This window comes from Ursus arctos, unplaced genomic scaffold (assembly GCF_023065955.2).
Source record: "Ursus arctos isolate Adak ecotype North America unplaced genomic scaffold, UrsArc2.0 scaffold_10, whole genome shotgun sequence".
In the NCBI taxonomy this organism is placed as follows: Eukaryota; Metazoa; Chordata; class Mammalia; order Carnivora; family Ursidae; genus Ursus; species Ursus arctos.
In genome coordinates, this window is record NW_026622764.1 from 75605157 (window position 1) to 75622618 (window position 17462).

The 17462-nt window shown below is 38.3% G+C and overlaps 1 long non-coding RNA gene across 1 annotated transcript in view; it reads right to left on the minus strand.

The window, feature by feature from the left end:
- Positions 1-12976: 12976 nt before the first annotated feature.
- The window catches only part of LOC130543236 (uncharacterized), a 31602-nt gene continuing 27116 nt past the window's right edge, over positions 12977-17462 (minus strand). The window contains exons 2-4 of the long non-coding RNA XR_008958411.1: positions 16005-16070; positions 14257-15705; positions 12977-13252 (exon numbers count right to left, since the gene is read on the minus strand). This is a non-coding gene — a long non-coding RNA (uncharacterized LOC130543236). The remainder of the gene's footprint in view (positions 13253-14256; positions 15706-16004; positions 16071-17462) is intronic.

Here is a 17462-nt window from a genome sequence, read left to right on the forward strand (position 1 = left end):
GCTGCCGCTTAGTTTTTTTGACTGTTTCCTTGGCTGTGCAGAAGATTTTTATCTTGATGAAGTCCCACAAGTTCATTTTATCTTTTGTTTCTCTTGCCTTTGGAGATGTGTCATGAAAAAGTTTGCTGTGGCTGATGTCGTAGAGGTTGCTGCCTATGTTCTCCTCTAGGATTTTGATGGATTTCTGTCTCACATTGAGGTCTTTCATCCATTTGGAGTTTATTTTTGTGTATGGTGTGAGAGAGTGGTCAAGTTTTATTCTTTTGCATGTAGCTGACAGACCCTATTTTAGAAATCTCTAGGGAAACCCAAAGACAACAAGGGAAACAAAAACAGGGACACCATAAGAAATTTTAGCCTCTGCCCCAGAGCTACTGTAAACAATAAAAACAGCCTAATCCCTCACCAGATAAATATAAAATCTCTGCTAAAGACTTGTCTACCTAAGTAATTTTTACCCAATACATCATATCCAGCTTTCAACAAAAAATTATATGGCATACTAAAAGTTTAAAAAAAATTAAAAAGTTCAGTATGAAAAGACAAAGCAAGAGTTAGTGGTTTTGGAATTATCAGACCAGGAATTTGAAATAACTATGATTAGTAAGTTAAGGGCTGTAATGGACAAAGTGGATAACATGCAAGAACAGATAGGTAATGTTAGCAGAGAGATGAAGACTAAAGGAGAGAATCTAAAAGAAATATGAGAAATCCAAAACACTGCAAAAGAAATGAAGAATGACTTTGATGGGTCATCAGTGGAAGGAACACAGCCAGAGAAAGAACCAGGTGAGCTTGAAACATATATCAATAGAAATTTCTCAAATTAAAATATAAAGATAAATAAAAGAAAGAAAAAAATGGAAGAGAATATCCAAGAACTGTGGGTAAATTACAAAAGAAGTAGCATACACCTAATGGGAATACCAGAAGGAGAAGAAGAGAGAGAAAAAAAAAAACAGAAGAAATATTTGAAGTGATAACATCGAAGAATTTTCCAAAATTAATGACAGACTCTAAGCCACAGATCTAGGAAGGTCAGAGAATACTAAGTAGGATAAATAACAAAAAATCTGCAGTGTATCTTATTCCATATTCCATGTTCATTCCATATTCAACACATACTTCATATCTACAGTGTAGACAAAGACAAAGAGAAAATCTTGAAAAAGTCTAGAGAGGAGGGAGGAAACCTTTCCCATAGAACACGGGTAAGAACTACATTGGACTTCTCTTCCGAAACCATGCAAGCAAGAAGAAAGTGGAATGACATATTTAGAATGTTGGGGAACAAAAACAAAAATACTAACAATAGAATAAAATAGTTTACAGAAAATACAAATGGTTCTTAAACATTAATAAATATGCTCAACTACATTTATAATAAAAGAAATTCAAAAAAACTATGCAGATATACCACTTTTTACCTATAAATTTGAAAAATATTAAAAAAATAGTATAAAACACTGTGTTATAGTTTGGGGACTTCAGATGCTCTCATACATCACTGTGGAGATGAAACTGACCAGCCTTTAAGAAGGACACTTTTGATAATATCTACTTATAAATCACAAATACACAGATCCTTTGATTCAGCAATCTCTCTTCTGGAAATTTATCTTCAACATCTATGTACACATGTACAAAATCATGTGTGCAGAAGATTCCTTACTGTAGCGCTCTCTGTAGAGCCAAAGAGTGGAAACAGTCCATGTGTCCATCGAGAATGACTGGTTACATGAATTTAAATAAATCCATAAAATAGAATCTTAAACAGCTTGGTAAAGGAAAAAAAATTGGGAAGCTTTGTGAACATTGCTATGGACTAATCTCAAAGAATATTGTTAAGCAGAAAAAAATACAATCCAGAACAGTTTATATGTTATGGCATCATTTGTGTCCTAAAGGAAAAACATTTTATATTTATACATGTAAGTAATATCTCTGGAAATACATACAAGAAACAACAACAGTAGCTTTGACTGCCTTCAAGAAAAGAAATTGTATAGCTAGGGGACAATGGATAGGAGGGAGAATTTTCACTTTATACACTTTCTTAACCATATGAATGTAGTGTTTATTTACAAAAACATAAGCACAGTTTAGCTTTTGAAAAACATTACATCTTCCTCTTTGGAAGGAATGGACGTGCAGTGCCTGATGCAAAGGTCTTGAGAAACTGCAGAATATGTGATCAGGGACCACTTTCCTCCACACAACCCAGGTGCATGAATTAACATATGTCTGAAAATGTAACAGAGCCAAATCCTTTCCATCTCTTTCAGCATAATTCTTGTGTTTCCTTAGCAGTGTTCAGCATTTTTCCTGTTCCATTTACCTTTTGCCTCTCCTTATTTCTCCAGCATAAAACATGGCTGGCAAAGTCCTGGGACTTCCTTCACTTATAATTGTTGGATCTTCACTTATAAACATTGGATCACATTGCTGATTCAAAATGTACTACCTTCCACTCCAAGTTCATTCTCATGGCCACTAACTTCCTAATGTGACCTTCCCTCCTTATTTGCCTCTCCATCCCCATTGCTCTCCACTTTCCTTTTGGTCACTCCAGCATAACCCATTATAACTTCTTGCCCATTTCCTTACTTTATTATTATTTTTATTTCCCTACTTTTAGAATATAGATGGGGTATAAATACAATAGTATTTATTGTATAAATACAATACTAACAATATTTATCACTTAGTAGATGCAAAGAACTTCATATACACCATTTCATTTGAACTTGATTACACTACAGATTAGACATTATTATTTCTACTTGTTCAGGTTGAGGAAACTGAGGCTTAGAGAGCTTAAGACACTTGACCAGAGTCACACAGCGAGGGAGCAATGGAGCAGGATTCTAACACAGACCTTCCAACACAAAAGCCTGGGTTGTCCCCTCCTACTTCTTCTGACTTTAGGCTTAATTTGTAATCAGACTCCCACTGAGTTATCTGTCTATACTCTCTTCTCCATTTTTTTCTAACTCTGCCCTTTGTTATTATTAACAAAAATGCTAAATTTAACAGAACATCTATCTGTTTCATTTCTTATAGTTCAATGTTTTTAGTGATTTAGTGGATAATTAACAAGTTACTATTTTTAATAAGTACCTAAAAACATAGACATAGGAAGAATAGAAAAAACTATAGAAGCATAGGGGCGCCTGGGTGGCACAGCGGTTAAGCGTCTGCCTTTGGCTCAGGGCGTGATCCCGGCGTTCTGGGATCCAGCCCCACGTCAGGCTCCTCCGCTATGAGCCTGCTTCTTCCTCTCCCACTCCCCCTGCTTGTGTTCCCTCTCTCGCTGGCTGTCTCTGTCTCTGTCAAATAAATAAATAAAATCTTTAAAAAAAACTATAGAAGCATAAATTATCTTAAGAAGAATAAAATAATATCGGAGGTGTGACTTACATTTCTAGAAGCCATATTTCAAATGTGCTGAAGGGTGAGCAAAAAAGAGTAGGCATCTGATTCCTATTATCTATCAGCCAACATAAACTTCCTACTTTTATTAAAGAATTGCTTTTCCAATTAGATCAGAATCTCTTTACAATAGGAGAAAATATCTAGAAAATGTTTATTTTTGTACAGATTATATTCATTTATGTCCATGCATGTCTAGATATTGTTGATTATATGCCAGATGTTGCATATAGAAAAGTGGAGGTTCCTGCTGATGCTATATTCCGCTAGAGAGTGTGTCCCTTTTCTTCTTAAATATGAGTGCTTGATCACATGAATCCAACCAGGAATTGAACTGGGTTGGGGCTGGGTGGCAGTTTTAGGAAGATGACAGACCTTTGGTTCACCCTGTTCCTTGGGCATAGCCCTCACCTGCTTCTGATGGAGAGCCCAGTGGGTGTCAGTTCCCTCAACTCGGGATGATTTCAGACGCTTTCAAACCAGCTCTCCAGGTTCATCATCCCACAAAGCGTCAAAATCTGGCAAAAGTCTTAGGGCCAAGAGGAAACAGCCATGTGCTTGAAGCAGGTCCTATCCCCCAAAGGCTTCTTGTGTTGTGTTTTTAAGAACATAAGCCTGTGGGAGGTTTCATTTGCCCTTTAGAAACTTTCTGCCCCATACCCCAGCATCCTCTGAATTCCGAGAACTCAGCAAATATTTTGTGAAGTTATGAGTGTGAAGCCCCTTAAGTTTGAGTGTGAAGCCCCTTAAGTTTCCAGTTTATCACACTAGGCCCCGTGTTGTTTAGAGCTTCGCTGGTCTCTCTTCCCTTCACAAGGACCGTCTGCCTCAGCCACGTCTGATCCTCAACCTGTGCCCCAAATCTACAAAGACCACTAAGGCCAGAACAGCTATCAGTCTTCAGCTCACCTTGGAATAATTCTTCCCTCTCTGTAATTTTAGTTCATCTGGTACTCATTTCTTCCATGATTCCTGGTGCCTTCCAAAATCTCATTTTTGTAATTCCTCCAGCTCTTCCTAGTTGCTGCAGTAGCACTGGCCTGCTTTAAACAACTACATTCTATCCAAAAGTAGAAGTTTCACATTTTATTCTTGAAGATGAGAAGGTGATTATTATAAGGATTCTACTTTGTATGTCATGGTGTTTAGTACTTTGTGAAGATCTTACATATCCACCACCTCAGTTGGTTCAAGACACTTACCGACTCTGTGGCCCAGGTAAACTAGGCTACCTGACTTGGCAGGAAGTCTCTGAAGACACAACACCTGGGCACAACTGCCCACGGGAAAGCAGAGGAGGGCTCTTCTCAGTTCTTCTGAGGCTTAGCTTGTCTACAGTCTCTCCAAGTTAAGGACATAAAAATAAACGGGAGATTTTGATGAGGCTAAAGAGCAAAGTCTTCAACAACTGACTTATAGTCATCAGTCTTCATTTACAGGAATGCTTAAATGCAGACAGATTCAGGGTGGGAGTTAAGGTTACTAGTGAATCACCTTAAATCTTCATAAATGTGGGTTTGCAGCATTTATGAAACAATCACCTCAGACAGCATTCTCCACTGGGTTACAGATTAGAGAAAATATAAAATCATAAATAACATTCCAAAATCTTCTAAGCATATGTAAGCAGTAAAATTATATTACTCACTTATATGAACCTCCTGGCACATATATGTCATGAATTATGCTGGTATGTAAACTTACCTCTAGATAACCATGCTTACTTCTCAATATTGTAGAGCTGGGAGGATATGTTTATCCTTAGTATCTCTGTAGATAGGTTTACCAAGCTGACCTTTCAAAGAAGTGGAATGTGCAACGTCTTTAAGTACCTTCTAGATAGCTTTTGCAATTCAACAAAGTCCCTTTCACTGTAGCAGAGAAGTTGCTATACAGCTGAGCTGGTCTTTGACATGGTGACCGGCAAATACTTATCTGGTATTCTCTGAAGGAAATCCAGAAAGTCCCTATAATCAGAAATTCTCCCCCAGCATTACTGCCATTTTTTTTTTTTTAGAAATCAGAGGGGTGGAGAAGAGCAAGTCTTATTCATAGATTGGCCAGAAGACACACAGTTAATATCAACCTGTGTATTTTATGCAAGAATAATTAAATAGCATGGGTTCAAAGAAAAGTAAAAAATATAGCCACACTCATCATACAACATCACTATAAATAGTTAATGCTGGGGAGGCATTCTTATTTGCAATATACAGGAGCTACTTGAGGGCAAGGAAGTGAAGTCATGTTTTCATGCTATAATTTGATCAGGTGCAATTAGTTTTCATCGGTCAGCCATATTTGTGATTGTTTACTCTAATGTAGCATTATTTACTTCAACGTGTTGAACACACAGTAAGGCAACAAAAGTTTCTTAGTATTTCTAAGTATACCCAATATGGAAAGAATGCTGTGTTTTGAGTTACTCCTTCACATGAGAAGGAGATTCAATTGACAATGCTCATTCTTAATCTTTGAATATTTCTTTAATCATAGCTGAATTTTACTTATTTTTATTTATTTATTCATTTTACTTTACGTCATTCCAATTGAGTTGAATGATGATGTAGCATTTTCCTCTGTCAGTTTTCAGCATGTATCTGATTGTATGGATTTCAAATGGAACGGGGTTACCAGCGACTAACCCAAAGCCTAAAACCATGGTTTTCCATCGTTAACTTTTCCTCGGTAAAACTTATTGGAACGTGAACTAAACTTGAAAACATAAGTAGAAGCGAAACATCAATAGTCATGTCCCTAAAAGAAAAAAAGGCGTGTTCCACCTTGTCGAATTTTAGAAAAATGCCGACACTGTATAAGATTGAACCAGATGTTGAGTCTTTGCACATATTCTTTCACATAGAACAAGATGAAAAGGGGCGCTCTCCCACCATCCATAAATCCCTTTCTCCACAAGAGAAGATGGTGTAAAATAAGCAGACAAGACAGCATGGCAAACTAGAAAGAGTGTATTTTTCCGAAGCTCTGCCACCTGGCAGACTGGACAAGCTCTTCAGTGCCTCCTGGAACAATTTCCTCATCTGTACAGTGGGGATGCTAATACTCGGCCCCAGGCTTGTTTGAGGGATAGAAAGATACAGTGGGCGGAAAATGTCGCACATCTAAAAGGGGCTTACTAAAGGTACGTCTTATTAGTGAGTGTAAATTGATTTTGCTTAAACAGTAAAGCTATTTTCAACAGAAAACTAAATAACTAAAGGAAAAAGTGCGATTTATGAAAATTAATAACAAAGGAGAAAGCAAGGGAAATCTTGAACACAGCATGATTGCCTCTCGACAAAAACGACATTTGCTCGGGGTGGGGTAGCCTGGGTGAGGGAGGCCTCAAGGAAATGTACTAAAATGCTAACGCTCGTTATGTTATGATCATGAACATAAGGTATTTTTGCCCTCTATTTTCCAGATTTTCAATAGTGTGCTTAGTGTTACTTATATAATGAAAATACTTTTTTATGAACTTTGAAAGAGAAATGATGCCTTTTTTTCATAGAAATCACCAACTTCCCAGCAGAGACATTTAAAATATTGCTTTAGATACTCCATAGCTGTTCGCAGTAACTGCTAATAACATGCTTCATTCAATTCATCATTTATTAAGAGCCAAGTGCCAGACTCCAGAAGGAAACATAATAAATGAGATAGGGGCCTGTTCTCATTCTGTCCCTTGATAATAACAATGCTGGTAGTTCTCCTATTGTAACCCAGCTTAAACATTAAGGCTTGAGGCAAAACAGAGAAGGAGAGAGCGAGAGAGGGAGGGCAGAGAGTTTGCAAAGAATTTTGAGCGCTGGCAAGGCAAATTCAAAATCTGTGGGGCAAGCCTGCAAGCTAGAAACTCTGGGGCAGAAGCTGCAGCTGCTGGGGTAAACAAAATGTTTTCTACCTCAGGGAAACTTCAGTTATGCTCGTAAGGTCTTTCAACTGATTGGATCAGGCCCACCCATATTATCCAGGGTAATCTCCTCTCCTTAAAGTCAGCTGATTGTACATGGTAGCCACGTATATAAAATACCTCAGAGCGATGCCTGAATGAGGGTTTGGTCAAATAACTGGGGACTGTAACCTCAACAAGTGGACACATCAAATTGACCTTCTTACTCACCCAACATTTCTCCTGTTTTCTCCTACCTCTTAATTTAGTTAAAGCCACTAGTTTCTCAGCTCATTTCAGACTTCACCCAAAACAGAACCCTCTGGAAATCATGCACTTGTTACACCCCCGCCTTCCTTCCAAGGCCAGCTTAACACAATCTTGGTTGATTGGGAACTTCATTACTTTGCTGAACCATCATTAAACACAAAATCATCACAGAGGTTTAAAAGCTCTCTCACTAGAAAATGCCTTCACAAATTAGGACAGTATTCTTATTCTGGATAGGCTGTTACTTTAAATTTGGTGAAAACCAAGGTAGAGAGGCATTATAAAAGTCAGTGAAAAGTTAAATCCACTCCCTATTAACCACAATGTCAAATGGGAGGAGACAAAAAGTGGAGAACAGAAGAAACAGCTGATTCCCACACTGTAGGTTCCAAAGATTTTTTGACTGTTGTTCTTTATTAAACTTTATTTTTATTAGACAATCTCTTATTTAAATTCATTTTACGCTATGGTCCCTTACTTATTTATGCAACTAGCCTTACTCATGCCATATGTATCTATACCAGTGGTTCTCAACTGCGGTGACTTTGCCCCACGGGGGGACTTGCGGCAATGTCCAGACACATTTTTGGTTGCTACAGTTGGGGGTACACAGTAGAGGCCAGGGTGCTGCTGAACATTCTACAATGTACAAGACAGGACCCCACAACAAAGAATTATCCAACCCAAAATGTCAGTAGTGCCAATGTTGGAAAAACCCTGGTATGGCCATGTGAGTATCAGTGCCGCCACAAATTCCAATCAAGTTCCTCAAAAACTAGATCTATGGAGAAAATAAGCTTGTTAAAGCCTCTTAACCTTTAGTTTCCAGACTTCGCTGGAATTGTTCTTTAAGATCATGTCAGAGTTTTTAGTGATTTTGGAAGGTAAAATGAAGAAAATATGTTCATTTTTTAAATGGCTGAAAATACTAATGTCCTGTGTTACTGAAAGTTATTGATTGTAGTTAAACTATTAAAATGTTCGGGACACCTGACTGGTTCAGTCAGTGGAGCATGCAACTCTTGATCTCAGGGTAGTGAATCTGAGCCCCACTTTGGATGTAGATATTACTTAAAAATAAAAATCTCTAGGGGCGCCTGGGTGGCGCAGTCATTGGGTGTCTGCCTTTGGCTCAGGGCGTGATCCCGGCGTTATGGGATCAAGCCCCACATCAGGCTCCTCCGCTATGAGCCTGCTTCTTCCTCCCCCACTCCCCCTGCTGGTGTTCCCTCTCTTGCTGGCTGTCTCTCTCTGTCAAATAAATAAATAAAATCTTTAAAAAAATTAAAAAATTAAAAATTAAAAAAAATCTCTACACTATTAAAATTTAAATATAATAGGATGTATGACATGTCAACCACGCTACTAAAACATAACTCATGAAACATAATTTACATTAAGTTTTTAAATAACATATCTCAAATGATTTGTTCAATTTTCATTTATTCTTTAATTGAATTTATATAAAACATTATTCGCTCTTTTCAAAATCTATTTCATCTATTCATCTATTTCATCATCAAAGTAAAATAAGAGGAAGTTTTCTAAATTATAACTGTAGCACCTTCATGCCCAATGAATGTAATTCACAAGTAACACAACATATTTTTCTGCTAAGAATCCAATATATTTGGGGGGAAAAAAAGGTTGAAAAGACACTGAAAACCATGTGTTTTTCATCACCCATTGTATTAGGCAGGGTTCTCCAGAGAAACAGTCAATATGGTATATATACATGTATATAAATATGCATATATACTGAGATTTATTACAGATAAAATCATTAGACTTTATATATAAAGATTATATATGTATAAAGATTATTATATAGAGAGTGATTATATGAAGAGATTTATTATAAGTCTGAGATCTGCAGAGCTGATGCCCCAGTTCAAGTCCGAAGGCTGGAAGCTGCCAAGTAGAAGAGCCAATGCCTAGTTCAAAGGGCATCAGGCAGAAAGAGTCTTCACACTCGGAGAAGACGGTCAGCCTTTTGTTCTATGCAGGCCGTAAACTGAGTGGAGTTTATGGAGGTTAGTCGGCTTCAATTCAGTCTGCTGTTATAAATGCTAACCTCATCCAAAAATACCCTCACAGAAATAATGTTTCACCAAATATCTAACACCTAAATTGACACATAAAATTAATCATCGCACCTACTCAGGAAGAAAAAGACATCTGGAAAAGGGGAAAAATTAGAAATAACTTACAACAGCCAAGATACGTCTATACACACTGGAATATTACTCAGCCATAAAAAAAGATGAGATCTTGCCATTTACGACAATATGGATGGAACTAGAGGGTATTATGCTAAGTGAAGTAAGTCAGTCAAAGAAAGACAAATACTGTATAATTTCACTCATGTATGGAATCTAAAAAACAAAACAAGTGAATAAATAAAAAGCAGAATCAGACCTATAAATACAGAGAACAAACTGATGGTGGCCGGATGGAAGGGGGTAGAGGGTTGGGCAAAATGGATAAATGGGGAGTGAGAGATACAGGTTCCAGTCACAGAATGAATAAGTCACTAGAATAAAAGGTACAGCGTAGGAATGTAGTCAATGGTATGGTAATAGCGTTGTATCGTGACAGACGGGAGCTACACTTGGGAGTACAGCATAACGGATAGAGATGTTGAATCACTGTGGTACACCTGACACTAATGTAACATTGTGTGTCAACTATAATCAATTAAAAAATTTCTTAATTGGAAATAACTTAATGTTCAATAATAATGAATCAGTTAAATACATGCATTCAGTCCTACAATAAAACCATTATTTTTCTGGTGTGGTAGAAAACTGTTTAATGTCATGGAAAAGTTTCTTAAATACCATTGACCAGTCTCAGCCATGATATTCATGAATTCTTACAATGCCTTGAGATATAACTCATCCAGCTCTAAAAATGTAAACCTATTTCGTACACTCAAGTACTCACTTATCAGTGTCATTAAATGGAATCATATAACTGGACAGAAACCTTGTGCTAATCTCCAAGTCCCCCCAATAGTGACAAAGAAAAACGAGATGGTGATCTAGATTTTTCTTGAATTACTGACAGAGCCTCAATTTCGGACACTTTAAAATAATAAGCATTTAAATATCAGAGTAGGATTTGATGCTGACCACTCAAACAAACGGGGAAAGTTCAAACCTGGGTTGGCAAGGTAATATGTCACTGTTTCAATTTTTTATTAATGTCAAGATTCCATTGGAGAGATTGCTTTTTATTCTGCAAAATATGGTTACGCTCAAAGGAAACCCCACAAGCAGGTCTCAGTCCTACCTATGCTTCAGGATTACGTGTGGAGTGACATAAAAATGAGGTTGCTTGGAACCCATCTCAGACTTACTGCTAGGATTTCCCTCCTCTTCTGGTGAGAATGCTAATCTAGAGTTTTACTTAAATTTTGACTTACTCCACGTAGACATGCCCAAAACAAAAAACAGAAAGGAGTATTAGGCATGCAAATTGTGATTTTTTCTTAAAGCCCACAATTTGAGAAACAGTATTTTCACAACTACTCTTTCCCACCCCTAAAATAAAGTTCTGTATCAGAGAAAGTCTTAACTACAGTCATTTCTGAAGTTAATCACACACAAAAAAAGTAAAAATATAGAGTATCGAATTTAACTAGATAAATATCTGGGACCAGCCTTTCCAAATTCAGTTATAAATTTATGATACATACATCTGTTAACAATATTTAAACATCTGAATGCCACCCCATTAGAGTTTAATGCTCTGATATTCATGACAAAAATATTCCTCTTGTACCATTCATGTCTGTGAACTGCAAGGAAGTCTAGAGAAACACTGGTTTTTATTTTCAAGATGTGACTTTTTGGGGCGCCTGGGTGGCACAGCGGTTAAGCGTCTGCCTTCAGCTCAGGGCGTGATCCCGGTGTTCTGGAATCCAGCCCCACATCAGGCTCCTCCGCAATGAACCTGCTTCTTCCTCTCTCACTCCCCCTGCTTGTGTTCCCTCTCTTGCTGGCTGTCTCTATGTCTGTCGAATAAATAAATAAAATCTTTAAAAAAAAAAAGATGTGACTTTTCATTATGAATCTGTTGCTCTTGAACTGAAAAGTGAGGACAGTAACGTTTACAAATTCTATCAAAACCATTTTTAGAAGAATGCCTATAAAACACATTAAGATCCTTACATAAACGGTGCCACAGACACAAAATCTGAAGCTATAGCATTATTGTAGCATATAAACATAATCAACATAATCAGAAATTTTCTCTTTCATTGTGCAAAAGCAGTTACTGAAATGCATTACCTCTAGGAGGGTCGATAAATTGATTTTTCTTAAACATAACTCAATAATTTGTCAAAGGACCCTCCTTCCCATAGGGAGCAGCTTCCTATCACTGGCTGCCAAATGCAGATGTTGCTAGTGAACCAAGTCCATGCACCAGGAGTTCCAGAACTTTTCCTGGAAATCCCTCAGAATCCTTCTCTACTGCACATCCCTGAGATCAACCCATAAAGATTCCAATTCAGTATGTCTGGGGTGGCCCCAAAGCATCCACAATTTTAATGCATACCCCAAGTGACTTTGGGTGGTAACCAGTTCTGCCCTTGGAGGAACTCTGTAATAACCTCTGGTTTATTTTTCCCCCAGTGAATTTTGTTCATAATCCTCATTCCCTTATCTAGTTTTCTTCAGAATTCTCCATCTCAACTGAGCATTGGAATCTGCTGAGAGCCAGGTCCCGCCCTCAAAGATTGTAAGAAAATTGGCCAGGCGGTGGCGGGGGGAGGGCAGGGAGCCAAACTGGGCACATTTTTGTAAAGCTCCCAGGTGATGGTCCAGTTTGAGGATATGCTCGCTGGTCTTTAAACCAACTAGCCCATCCATCCAGTCTCATCACCAAGTTGTGAGCACCTGAGAGAACTGCCTGTTCCAGTCTCTATGGCCGGAACCCCAAATCCAGAGGATAACTAGGGTATGGAAATTAAAGACATCCATGTCAAGCAGAAAGAAGTCTTAAACTGAAGCCTCCCCAGCCTGCACACAATTCCAGAGAAGGCCTTTGGGGACACTCCCCCTTACTTAAAGAAATATAAGCCCAACCAAATGATAGGGCTTTCAGTCATGAAAAATAAGACTTCCTTATTTTTGTGAGAATTGTTCTGCTTTCTCTAGCCAAGATTAAATCAATAAATAAATGGTAAATTAGTAAGCAACAAATATTTAATATATATGCTTATTTATATATTTATTCTAGGCTACTAAAACAAAACAGTTCTCATGAAGGAGAGGGACTCTACATATACACACACACACATATAATATATTTATTTGTTATTGCATAAGTAATACAAGTTTGCTATAAAACATTCAGACAGTTCAGAAGCTCATGAAGTAAAATTTCAAAATTTCTCCTGTCCTCTCATAGGTACTCAATAGTACTTGACGTGCATCCTTCCAGATCTTTTTCTAAGTACCTACATATATGTACAGGGGTGTTTCTTTAAATAGGAACAAATTACACATATTGACATGCATCTTGCTTTTCAAAAACCAGTACTCTACCATTGATGTCTCCTCTGTCAGAACATGCAGACTTACCTCATTCCTTTTTAAAGGCCACTTCATTTTCCACAGCATCAATACACCATAATTCAACAGTTTTCTCCTATCAATGGATATTTGACTTGTCAATGGTTTTTCATTCACAATGCCACAGTGAACATCCTTTCAACTAGACCCAGTTCATCCTGAAGCCAGTGCCCCTCCATGCCCAGCTGCAGGAGTGGAGTTCAAGATGCTGAGAGCTATGTCCTGGGGCTGGGCAGAAAGAGCTGCCCAAAGCGCTCCTTTAACTTAGTTCTTGGGATTCCAGTCTCACTGATGAGGCTTTCCTTACCTGTTTATAATATTCAAGTCTAGCCAATAAACATGCACTGAGCCCCCACTAAGTGCACAGCCCTGTGCTAGGTGCTAGGAATTCAATGCCGCACATGTGGTTCCTGCCTTCATGGGTCTCACTATATGCTGTGTCAGGTGCCAATCTAGTAATAGCAACACAAGGCAAAGGGAGAATGGAAGTAGGTATAATGACCACACTCACTCGGCCCTGCTCTCACCTGCTCTAAACCTTTATGAATTATGCCCCCTAGACAAACCCACCTGCTTGCTCTCCTAGTACCTGTCTGATATTCAAGAGATGAACGCACCCCAAGCACATCTCAAATAGTTCTCCTCTGGGACATATGTTGAATATAGATTTTGGAAAGAAAAAAAAAAACCAAACAACAATAAACATACAAATCTCTCTCTCTCTCTCTCTCTCTCTCTCTCTCTCTCTCTCACACACACACACACACACATGCACTGTGTGGGGGTGGAGTGTCTAGAAGTGGTGAAGCAGCCTCCTCCATGGATGTTACCTCAGATGGAAGGAAAAGTGTTTGCTCTGTGCAAACCCACTCCTCTACCTATAAGTTGGACACAAAATATATTTGTTCTCTAAATATACGGGTCTATGGATGGTGCATTAGTCTGTGTTTATCCCCCTCAGATAACTAATCGCTTATTCATGTCCAATAAATTTACAGCTATTTTGAATTTTTAAATGTAGAATAAATAAGGCTTATAGATAGTTCATGCTCAGGTCTGAGAAGACCACACGTAATTCACCTCATTGTTTTTCCTTTCTTTGGCACTGCATTCCGATTCTCATTGCCATTCTTCCGCATCTTTGAGTTTAGATTTCCTTCCTAGCAGTTGGCTTGGCTCTTCCTGTATCGATCTCCGTGGGGATGGCCCCCATCTTCTCCAAGATAGCAATTCATCATATACTTGAATCACACCGAAAAGTCTAATTTCAACTGCATCTTCCAAAGCTACCTAACACTGGTTTCCTTATTTTGCTTTCTTTCTCCTCACCGTCCAAACTTCTGCTATAAGTGTGGTTTTTTTTCTGCACTTTATATTCAGTAGGACATGAGCTCCAAGAGCACCCAACTATAAACTCTGCAAAGTCAGGGCTCTTTGTTCCATTCACCAAGATAGCCAAGTCCCAGGAAGAGGGGTTGTTCCATCTTAGGTGCTCAATAAAGATTTGTTGATTGCCTGAATGAATGTCCTTGTCTCATCTTTCTATGTTCCAAGTCAGATTATATCTGATAAAGAGGATGTTACAGCATTAACTTTGCCTTCAACTGTATTTCGTTTCTGGTCTCTAAAGAGCAAGGTGATGGCTTTGCGCCAAGCCCCACCTTCGCCATTATTGGTAAGTAAGCATAGTATCTGGTATTATAGGTCAATGTATGTTGACACTTGGATCAGAAACCAATTGTTGAACAAAAGTCTGATGCTAACATTTTTCTTTTCCTTTGTGAGTGATTATCTTCTGCTCAACTTTTGTTACAGAGCACAGTGGTTTCTAGAAGAACGTCTTTGGCTTGGAAAAGCCAGGGTAGATTGACTCTCAGATAAAGTAAAAGCTACCTCCTCCACTTTCCCTTTACTCCAGGTAGGTTTGCTGTTGTTCCCTAGATTATGCAGAAAGGAGGGGAAGCTCTGAAAGAGGAATCTGAACAGCTCTGAAGGCTCCATTACACCTTGGCAGAGGCCCAAAGAGACCACCAAGCTCGCTCATAAATGCACAGTGTCTAATAAAAACGTGATGATGATGATGATTATGCATTTATGGAGCAGGAAAAATGTGCTAAATTTAAAAATGTATGTACTCTGTTATTCAGATCTGCCGGATGGGTGTGTAGAAACTGCTGGCTGTTTGCTTTCCCCAGTAATTGGCACGTTGTTTTCACGGCCTGATGGCTGCCGGCGGTCACCATTCTGCTCACGCTTGAGGTCTTTGTGGGCCAAGGATGGCACCTAACTCCACCACCTCACGCTGATACCACTTCGTTATGGGCCAAGTTCCATTCTACGAAGGAATCAATACGGGACAAACACGTTTGCCAAGTCCATTGGATTTCTTTTTTCTATTTCTCCAAAGAAAAACATTTGTTTGAACCTTCAAATTGAGGAATTTTAAATAGGTGATGGGTATTTAGGAGAGCACTAATCTTGATGAGAACCGGGTGATGTATAGAATTGTTGAATCACTACATTGCACACCTAAAATTAATATAACACTGTATATTAACTAAAGAATTAAAATAAAAACATTATATATATACATATATATATGGTCCATAAAAAAATTATTGAGTTTTAAAAAATGTTTTGCCTGTAGGACACTAAATTAACAGCATGTTATACTTACATATACTCATTCATGGCCCCTAAAAGAGTAGAAATTTCACTACTTCAAAACCTAATAAATAAGCCGTAAGTTAAAAAAACAAAACAAAACAAAAAAAAAGTGAGAAATTTCCTTCTTAACCCAGAGGTCACACAAAAAAGTGACTTCATACCTTAAATCTACTTCCGATTCAGAAATCACTGCAGGAAGTCGCTGACGTCTTAGGCAAATTCCCATTCTAGTTGGAGAATAAAAACAACAACAAATTAGTTCCTACGGGATTTTCAAACACTCCCAACAACCATGACTTTACAAGCACTTTACAACTCTTAGGCAAAGTGTCTCAAAAATACAGCCAATGTCTCACGAGTGGGAAACCACAACCTGCACTGCAAACCAGAATTAGGTGCTTCGTGAACTGCTTGCTTTCTCTAAATTCTGCAATGAGAAGAGTCAAATCAGTCAATAGGAAACTCTTATTTTAAATTAGGTGAAGTCTGCGATTTTTCCTTGTGCTCCTCCTCTAAAAAAAAAAACAAAAAAAAACAAAACCAAAACAAACAAACAAACAAAAACCCTGCAAGTCACTGCAGAGTCAAAGCCAAAGCAGAGAACAAATATTACAGGACTCAACTTGACCAGGCATTATTACGCCAGCACACCTAAGGCCAGTTGCTCAAAAGATTCCCTCCCTGCTTGCACCTACAATTATTTTCATGCACAAATAATGTTAAGTTAAATTGGTCACCTGTGAGCTGAATTCAGCACTGTCTCCTCATTCCGACTGCATAAAGGATCATCTTCTAGTGAAATTACATTTTACGAGCAATTTTTGTGTCTGCATGCTATGGCTGAAACAAACGCTTTAACCCTGGAAATGACAGCAAGAACTCTTTTTTAAAACTCAGTATGCTAAACGTATCTGTTACTTTCTCTCATCTCCACTTTTCTATGATGATAAATCAACAGCTATCATATGCGAATAAACCCCAGAAAGCTAAGACAAATTTGAAGCCTCTCGGGTTTTTTTCCAAACAAAACTGTCCAGATTTGAGTCAATCGAAGATGCTCAAGAAAAATTATCGTGATGAAAAAGACCTAGCTTACCTTGAAATCTACCCAGTACACATATTGCTGTCTTAAGTTTTTTTCCTTATACAGTTTTTATATTCAAAACCATTTGCAACTCATTCAATACCTATGTCTTTCCACACAGGAGATGGAGTATTTGTGCTCATATTATGCCAAATTTACCAACATATAAATTCAGTAAAAATAAATGAATTAACATCATTTCAAGAAAAGTGGAATGGTTCTTCTCAGCCTGAGCATAGGGTGATGCAAACAAGGGGCCTGTGATACAGAGTCTGAGAGTCCCTCACTCTGACGAGCTGACCCTGCACCAGAGGGGACCTCAAGGGGAGTGCCTCCTTGCTCACTCTCAGAGTCCGGGTCCTTTTGGGGTCAAGTCAATGCTGCCACAACAGCACAAGGCTGGTCTTTCCAACAGATGAAGGAAAGTCAAGCCATGTGACCTTAAAATATGGTGGCTCTCACAGCCAGGCCTGGGAGCCCCAGTTCTGTCACCGGAGGTGTTAAAACCTGTGGCAGTAAACCGGTTTGGTCATTT